General features: G+C 39.0%; 1 pseudogene; it reads right to left on the minus strand.

Moving 5' to 3' along the window:
- Positions 1-5,769: 5,769 nt before the first annotated feature.
- On the minus strand, positions 5,770-6,524 carry LOC122699967 (annotated as a pseudogene).
- Between the last annotated feature and the right edge of the window lie 3,017 nt (positions 6,525-9,541).

Here is a 9,541-nt window from a genome sequence, read left to right on the forward strand (position 1 = left end):
CATCCCTGAGTTCAAATTTTCTCATATGGGCATATGTCTTGACTAGGTCCTTAGGGTCTTCAGTGCTTTGATTAGTGATTGGAACACAACCCCTGCAATATCTGAGAATTACAATTTCTCTCTTCAAAATGGGGCTAACTCCACTTCTTTAATGTAAAACTTGGATATTAAAATCCTTGGTTTCAAGAAAGTTTTACAAAGGCAATAAGGATTTCCTACTTATAGTAACATCTGTCATTTAGTCCCTCATTATAAAACATTAAAATTATAAAAGATATATTTAGATGTTGTTATGTAACACTAGTTTAGAATATGTTAGAGACTGTCAAGTTTAATCTTGAAAACTGTGTGTTCTATGAGTTAGAATGTGTAAGAATGCCATTCAACATTGTAGAAATCGTACTCAGAGGGATTTAATGTTCTGCTTAAAGGTATAAACCAAGTAAGGGATGGAATCTTGTTTGGAATTGGTCAAGATACTTTCAGTTCTCAAACTCTGGGCAGTGATTCTCAATCAGAGATGATTTTGTCCCTGGGGATATTTGACAATGTCTAAAGGATGCTACTAGTCCCCAGTGTACAGCAGGATAGCACCCTGTACAATACCTTTCCTGCCTCAAATGCCAACAGTGAGAATGTGCATGTGTTTAGCCACTCAGTTGTGTCTGACTCTTTGCAATGCCATGGCCTGTAGCCCACCAGGCTCCTCTGTCCATGGGGTTTCCCAGGTAAGAATATTGGAGCAGATTGCCATTTCCTTCTCCAGGGAATTTTCTCTATCCAGGGATCAAAGGGTCACCTGCATTGCAGGCAGATTCCATACAATCTGAGTCACCAGGGAAGCCTGTAAGAAGATAAGGAAATCTAAGACCAGAACTTCTACAGGTTCTTTGTGCATACATATCACCAAGGTTTGTGATTCAAATGCAAATTGTGACTCATCAGGTCTCTAAAGGGCCCAGGGATTGCCTTTGCAGCAAAATCTTAGGTGTTGAAGTTGCAGGTCTTGCTCTGTGGACCACAGTTTGGATATCAAGGCAGTGGTCCTATGTTAGAGTCAAATACACATCTCTTTAGTCTTCTCCATGAAGGATCTTTTATGTATGTATTTTGAAAGAATCATTTTCACTCACTTCATAGGTGATTGTGTGTCCAGATCTCTAAAATATAATAGCCCTTGAGTGACATCAAATAAAATATATATTAAAAAGACTTTAGGTCCTCCCTGGTGGCCCAGTGGCTAAGGTTCCACATTCCCAATGCTTGGGGCCAGGGATCAATCCCTAGTTGGGGAATTGCTACTTAGATGTGCTACTTAGAGTTCTCATGCCACATCTTAAAAAAGATCCTGCATGCCTCAACTAAGACATGTCACAGCCAAATTTTTAAAAAGGGAAAAAAAAGAAGACTCTGGGGTAGGCATCATAAGGGACTCCAAAAGAGTTCATATGCTAAACCAAAGAACTTTTGAATATATTTGTTGCATAGCAAGGTAATTGAGACAGTAGATGGGATAAAATTACTAGTCATATATTTAAGATAAGATTATCCCAGGTTATGCACCTTGAAAGTGAAAGTAGCTCAGTCCAGTCTGACCCTTTGCGACCAATTCTCCAGGCCAGAATTTGGAGTGGGTAGCCTTTCCCTTCTCCAGGGGATCTCTCCAATCAGGGATCCAACGCAGGTCTCCCACATTGCAGGCAGATCCTTTACCAACTGAGCTATCAGGGATGTAAACATAATGATCCTCTAAATGTAGAAGACAGAGTGAAAATTGGAGTCAGAGATTTGAAGATGCTGTGCTGCTTGGACTGCAGAGAGAGGGAGGGTCATGAGCCAATGTATGAAGCTGCCCCCTGGAAACTGGAATAGAAGAAGGAATTCATTTTCACCTGGAACATCCTGAAAGATCCAAGCCCTCCAGATGTCTTCATTTAAGCCCATTAAAAACCTATTTTAGGCTTCTGACCTCTAGAGGTTGAAGATAGAATGTTTTTTTAAGTCACAGTCTGTTAATTTCTTACAGCATCAGGAGGAATCTAATGCAGATACTTAAGCAAGAAAATATTGTTGCCAGGAAATGAGTTTAAGCTTCTCAAATCATTCACCCTTGGCATGTCATTCTATATTGAAATCCCTTTTCAAGAAAAGAAATTAGAGTTAATTTGGAGATATTCAATATCATTATCTGGTATAGAAAATTTCTCATTACATAATGTAAATGTGGTTCTGACTTCAAAGGCTTTGGGAAGTTAAGGTAGTAAAAAAGCAATCCCTTATTCAAATTAAAGTAATATATTCTATTTTAAATCTTCTAGGTTATGTTTATTCAAATGTCATTCCCTTCAATCTCTCTCAGGTTTTCTTTCAACATGGTAGATGAGATGATGATTGAGTCTATGTATATATGCATACGTGTGAGAGTGTTGAGTTGAAAGAACAATATGTACAAATGCACACACATATATACATTCACACACTAGCTATTCCTGAACACTTTCTTTGGGCTCATCAAAATAAATCAATATATATCAAACATTCATTTATTCCTTACAGCATGCACCTGAATTAAGGTTTGCTATTAAGCTTGGGCACATTTTGAACTCTAAAAAATGAACCAGGTAGTGTGTACTGCTAATTTTTGAAATTTAACAAATTCTATAGTTTAAAACTTGCAGTTGTATGTAATTATACTTCAATGAATTAGGTAGAATTTAAAACTTCTGGTTTTGTGTGATTCAAGGTCATAAATAAATCCCATGTAGTTGATTCACACCTAAAATTGGGAGATATCTCTTCTACCAAGGAAGAAAACAAAGTGGCCTATATGGATATAGGAACAGTCAAATTAAAATAAAGCAGTTAACATTTCATAAACCACTTTTCTTCTGTAAATTAAAGACTAACCTACAAAGGTCCATACAGTCAAAGCTATGGTTTTCCAGTATTCATGTACAGATGTGAAAGCTGAACCATAAGGAATGGTGAACCATAAAGAATGCCAAAGAATTGGTGCTTTCAAACTGTGGTGCTGGGAAAAACTCTTGAGAGTCCCTTGGCCTGCAAGGAGGTCAAACCAGTCAATCTTAAAGGAAATCAACCCTGAGTGTTCATTGGAAGGACAGATGCTGAAGCTGAATTTCCAATACTTTGGTCACCTAATGTGAAGAGCCAACTCATTCGTAAAGACCTTGATGCTGGGAAAGACTGAAGGCAGGAAGAGGAGGGGACAACAGGGGATGAGATGGTTGGATGGCATCAACAGCTCAATGGACATGAGTTTGAGCAAACTTCAGGAGATAGTCAAGGACAGGGAAGCCTGCATGCTGCAGTCCATGGGATCACAAAGAGTCAGACGTTAGTCAGTGACTCAACAACTACTACATATATAAAAGGAAGAAATTGTCATAAAGTGGCTCAAAAGAGAAGAGCACTACAGCCACACACAACATCATGGAGGAGCCTTTAAAACACAAAATAGAGCCTGACAGTAGACCCATGAAGAAGAGATAATCTGTCTCAGAACATCGCCCCATCATATATTCCTATGTGATAATAAGGGCATTATTATCCATTTGCTCTTAGGACAACTTGTTATGCAGCAACAAGCTGATATAACAATCCAAGTGAAGAGAACTGAGGAAATTAAAATAATATACTGCTTCTCATTCTGGGCGGTTCTGATATTTAAATAGCACTCTGTTTTTCCAGTCTGTTTCATATAACTGTGACTCCATTAAAAAGTAACTCTATTGAGATTTTCTTACCGGTAACCATGCGAGGTGAAAAGGACTTGCTTGTTTGTTCAAACTGTGAGACTCTAAATCACAGGAATGGACAGGAATTTAAGCTCTCTAGTGAGTCATACTTTGGAGACACACACACATATATGATATTTATATTGTTTACTCAGCACCCTTCCAGCGGTTATGATAAAACTTAGAATGGGGAAAGATATTTCATTTACTGCTCTGGAAGAAATCATATCTGTAAGCAGCATTGCAAGTTTTCAAGCAGAAGAAAGATAATTCAATATAAAATATAATTACACCAAACAGTGCTTTACCCCAACGATAAACCAATACACATGGACACTGATCTTACATACAACAATAAGTAAATATTCATCAGAAAAAAATAGTTTGTCTAGTTAAAATCTGGCATAAATTCTTGCTTCGTTATAGTTAAGATCATCTCAGACTCCAGAAATTATGTCAAACTCTTTACTGAAACTTACCTTTCACATAGACTACAATTGGAGACATGCATTTGATGATCAGTATTTACAGTGACTCTAGTAGCCAATGTGGACACTGAGCTATATAAAGAACAAGATCCTTTATGGAATAAAATCAATGCCCTGTTAGAAAACTCTCTACATGGTAAGGTCTACATTTTCAGGAAGAGCAATTATGGTAGTGATGTACAAATGAATGATAAATTGTGGTTTCATAATTTATACTCTTATGGAATTATGTGACTGGCTTTAGTTGCCAAAGTAGCTTTTTTTCCCCTCAAAGAGGTAGCTAAATTCATGATCATTCATTTAGTAAAATGAGATAAACTCGTTCTGTACATATAGTTCAAGAAGAAAATATTCATAGGAGATGGACCCAGTCTTACGAGATATCTAGGAATTTCCATTTATTTCACTTAAGACTATGAATCAATTTGGGACAGTAAAAAAATGAAAAAGGATAAAATATATATGACAGAGCAGAAAAGCTAATGAAATGAGTCGCTGAATTGAAATCAAAGAAATGGAAATAGCAGACAATAAGTGGAAGGATCAAGTGCTATTTCTACAATCCCATCAAAGAATTGCAAAAAGTGGCCCTGAGGCTTTAGCCCTATTATTATATGCATTTCTTCAGCCCAAGGACAAATGACCCTCCTATAGTTTTGAAAGGTTGTTGCTGAACGATAAGACACCGGGATTCTTGGCCTCCGGAGGAGACGAATTCAATTGCGGGGCCAGAGAGGAGGCTGGATCGCTCAGAGCTTTTGTGTAATAAAGTTTTATTAAAGTATAAAGGAGATAGAGAAAGCTTCTGACATAGGCATCAGAAGGGGGCAGAAAGAGTACTCCCCTGCTAGTCTTCAGCTGGATGTTATATAGTCACTGGCAGTCTGTTAATGAAAGAAAGGAATGTCTTAAAACTCAGAATGGCACCAGATAATTCATCCCAGGCCATAAAACGATTGACCTGAATCTTGTAGAAGGGCAGATTACCACACAAATAGTTTCATTTACATAGATTAGGGGAACAATATCTGAGTATCACAAACTGGTTTGTCAAGTAGTTTGAGCCATTTGGCGGAACCAACTTGAAGACAGAGTCTGGGGTACATTAACATAGCTTAAGACAAATATTTCCATAAGAAAAAATGTATTGGTTAACTCAAGGTTTTGAGAATAGTTAGCTTCAGGTGAAACCAGGTGTCATGGCAACACAGCATTTTAAGAGAAACCTCCTTTTAAATTTGTATAGAGAAGGAAAAAAAAATATCTCTAGTTTCATTCCTCCTGCCGCTTAAGAGAGATAAAAATGTCAGGCACTTGCAGCCTATTTCCTCCGTTTGGAGACCCCTGGCCTTCCTGCCTGTTACCCTCTCAGTTTCCATCCCAAAGAGTCTTTTCAGAGCCCTCTTTATATCTTTATTGATCAGATAGATGAAGGGACTCAGCATGAGTGTGATCAGAGTGTACGTCACTGAGGCAGTTTTACTTGAGTGTGAGCTGGGGGTAGCAGTAGAGCTAAGGTATGCTCATAGACTTGTACAATAAAATAAGGAGATGACTGAGAGGTGAGATGCACAGGTGGAAAAGGCTTTATACTCCCCTGGGCTGATGAAATTGCTTGTATGAAGGAAAATCATAGAATAAGAGTAAAATATGCCAGCTATGGTAGTGGTGCCCAGAAGTCCAGCTCCCAAATACATCACCATGTTATTGAGAAAGGTGTCAGAACAGGCAAGTTGGATCATCTGTTTTATTTCACAAAAATAGTGAGGGATTTCCAAAGCTGTACAAAAGGACAATCTCAGCACCATTAAGCTGTGTAACAGGAATGCATGGCACTCACTATCCAGGATATCAGAACCAGCAGTCCACAGAGCTGGGGCGTCATGATGACTGTGTAGTGCAGGGGATGGCAGATGGCCAGAAAGTGGTCATAGGCCATCATACTGAGGTGAAAGACAACTAATCCTGCAAAAAATATGTAAAAATATATCTGGGTGATGCATCCTTCATAAGTGATATCTTTGCTCTGGGTCTGGATGTTCCACAGCATATTTGGAATGGTGGTGGAGGAGAAGCAGATGTCCACAAAGGACAGGTTGGACATGGGGGTGTGGAGGTGGGAGTCTGAGCTGACAGCCACGATGACAAGCAGGTTTCCAAACACAGTGATCAGGTACATGGAGAGGAAAATACCAAATCTTAGGATCTGCAGTTCTGGTTCCTCTGAAAGTCCCAGAAGAAGAAATTTTGAAATCTGTGTATTGTTTGCTGTTTCCATGTAGTGGAGGTGACTACTGGGAAAAAAAGAAAATGGTATTACTAAATACATTACTAATTTTCATTCAAACAAATATAACTCACATAGCTGAAATACTGTGGTTTTTATTTTGCTGTAAAGAAATTGATGTTATACTGTAGTTTTAATTTTCAGTTTAATTCAGTCACTCAGTCAGGTCCAACTCTTTGAGACCCCATGGACTGCAGCACGCCAGGCCTCCCTGTCCATCAAAAGCACCCAGAGCTTACTCAAACTCGTGTCCATCGAGTTGGTGATACCATCCAGCCATCTCATCCTCTATTGTCCCCTTCTCCTCCTGCCTTCAATCTTTCCCAGCATCAGGGTCTTTTCCAGTGAGTCATCTATTCGCATCAGGTGGCCAAGGTATTGGAGTTCCAGCTTTAGCATCAGTCCTTTCAATGAGTATTCAGGACTGGTTTCCTTTTGGATTGACTGATTTGATTTCCTTGAAGTCCAAGGGACTCTCAAGGTCTCCTCTAACACCGTAGTTCAAAAGCATCAATTCTTTGGCACTCAGCTTACTTTATAGTCCAAATCTCATATCCATACATGACTACTGGAAAAACCATAGCTTTGACTAGATGGACCTTTACTGGCAAAGCAATGTCTCTGCTTTTTAATATGCTGTCTAGGTTTGTCATAGCTTTTCTTCCAAGGAGCAAGTGTCTTTTAATTTCATGGCAGTAGTCACTATCTGCAGTGATTTTGGAGCCCAGGAAACTAAAACCTGTCACTGTTTCCCTGTCAATTTGACATGAAGTGATGAGACTGGATGCCATGATCTTCATTTTTTTGAATGTTGAGCTGTAAGCCAGGTTTTTCACTCTCCTCTTTCACTTTCCTCAAGAGGCTCTTTAGTTTTTCTTTGCTTTCTGCCATAAGGGTGGTGCTATCTGAAAATCTGAGGTTATTGATATTTCTCCTGCAATCTTGATTCCAGCTTGTGCCTCATTTTTCCATTTTGCTGTCAAGGAATTGATGTTAACATGTTGCGTATAGATATATTCTCCTTGAGGGCATACCCTATTTCACTTTTGATTAGAAATTTTTGGCCTATTCTCATCATGGTTCCATAGAATTCATGTATTTACAGTTTTAATAAGAACATTCAAGTATTTGAGAAATATATATATATATATATATTGAGAGCCAGTCATGTCCCAAGCATAAATAGGAAATAAATCTGAAAAACAAATCTCCCACAATCCAAGGACAGTGAAAGATGATATTCAAATAAATATATAATATTATATAATACGTCAGAAGTTGACAGATGGCTCAATTTTAAAGAATCTGCCTGCAATGCAGGAGATGCCCAATATGTGGGTTCAATCCCTTTTTTGGGAAGATCCTCTGGTGAAGAAATGGCAACCCACTCCAGTATTCTTGCCTGGAAAATTCCATGGACAAAAGCTCCTGGTGGGCTACAGTCCATGGGGTCACAAAGAATCAGATATGACAGCACACATCAATGATTTAAATGAGTTACAGAAAACAAAGTAAGATATAAAGGAGAGAATAATAAGAGGTGTTATTTGTACTGAGTGTTCAGATAATGCCAGCAAACAAGATGATAATTGAACAGATAAGTCAAGAAAGAGAGGGAAGGATCTTGTACATCAGAAGTGTGTGCCTGGCACAGGGAATGGTTTCTGCAAAGTAACTAAGGACGATCCTGGTTCTACATGTTCAAATCCAAACAAGGAAATCAGTGGGGCAGGGGGGTGAGGTAGAGGAGTGGAGATTAGAGATGGTATCAGGGATGCTGAGGAACAAGGTGGCTTCCCTGCTACAGGTGACACTTCATTCCACATAGAATCCCTTCTTCCATGTGGTTCCTTGTGTGTGTGTGTGTGTGTGTGTGTGCACGCCTAGTTGCTCAGTTGTGTCCAGCTCTTTATGACCCCATGGACTATAGCCCACCAGGCTCCTGTCCGTGGTATTCTCCAGGCAAGAATACTGGAGTGGGTTGCCATTCCCTTCTCCAGAGGTCTTCCTAACCCAGGGATTGAACCCTGGTCTCCCACATTGCAGGCATATTTTTTTACCATCTGAGCCACCAGGGAAGCCCTGTAACAGCTAACTGATACAATAATCAAAAAGAACAGAACTGAGGGAAATTATAACAACATGCTGCTCCTAATTCTGGTCATTTGTTCTGATATTTGAATAGCATTTCACTTCTCCACCTTCTGGCTAAGATCAAATATAGTATGGGGGCTTCCCAGGTGGCTCAGTATGTAAAACCCACTTGCCAGTGCCGGAGACACAGTAGATGTGGGTTTGATCCCTGGGTTGCAAAGATCCTCTGGAGTAGGAAATGGCAACCCCCTCCAGTATTCTTGCCTGGGAAATCCCATGACAGAGGAGCCTGGCGGGCTACAGTATTAGTCTCCATGCGCTTGCAGAGTCAGACACAGTTGAGAGAGTGATCACACACAATATTACTGTGATTCAAGTTTATTTTATATACAATAATTACAAATGATTCTACTGAGGTTCCCTCAAACCTAACTGTGAATAGTTGAGAAGATATACATTTACTATCACTACACTTTAACTGGTTACAGCAAAATTTAGAGTTGCGGGAGACACTCCATTTAGAGTGCTTGAAGGAATCATATTTGTAGGCTGCAGTGGAAGCTCTTAAGAAGCAGAAAGATAGAAAATGTAATCACAAGAAATAATATTTTACCCCAATAATAAACCATTTCTCATGTGATCACTGACCCTGTGTACATCAATAAGTAAATGGAAATTTCCAAATATTTCTCATCCACATTTGGGACAAGCTTAGGGAAAACGGGAAACAGAAAAATGGAAGACTTCATATATCATGCAGACTAAAAGCTTAATCAAGTGAGTTACCTAGATTTGTATACAGAAGTTGAAATTAAAGAAATAGATATACTAAGCAGTTAATATAAGGAACAAATGCTATTTCACAATCTGAACAAATAATTGCTATTCCTGTCTCCAATATTTGAGTCCTGTAC

The sequence above is a fragment of the Cervus elaphus genome, chromosome 9 (assembly GCF_910594005.1).
Source record: "Cervus elaphus chromosome 9, mCerEla1.1, whole genome shotgun sequence".
Classification (NCBI taxonomy): domain Eukaryota; kingdom Metazoa; phylum Chordata; class Mammalia; order Artiodactyla; family Cervidae; genus Cervus; species Cervus elaphus.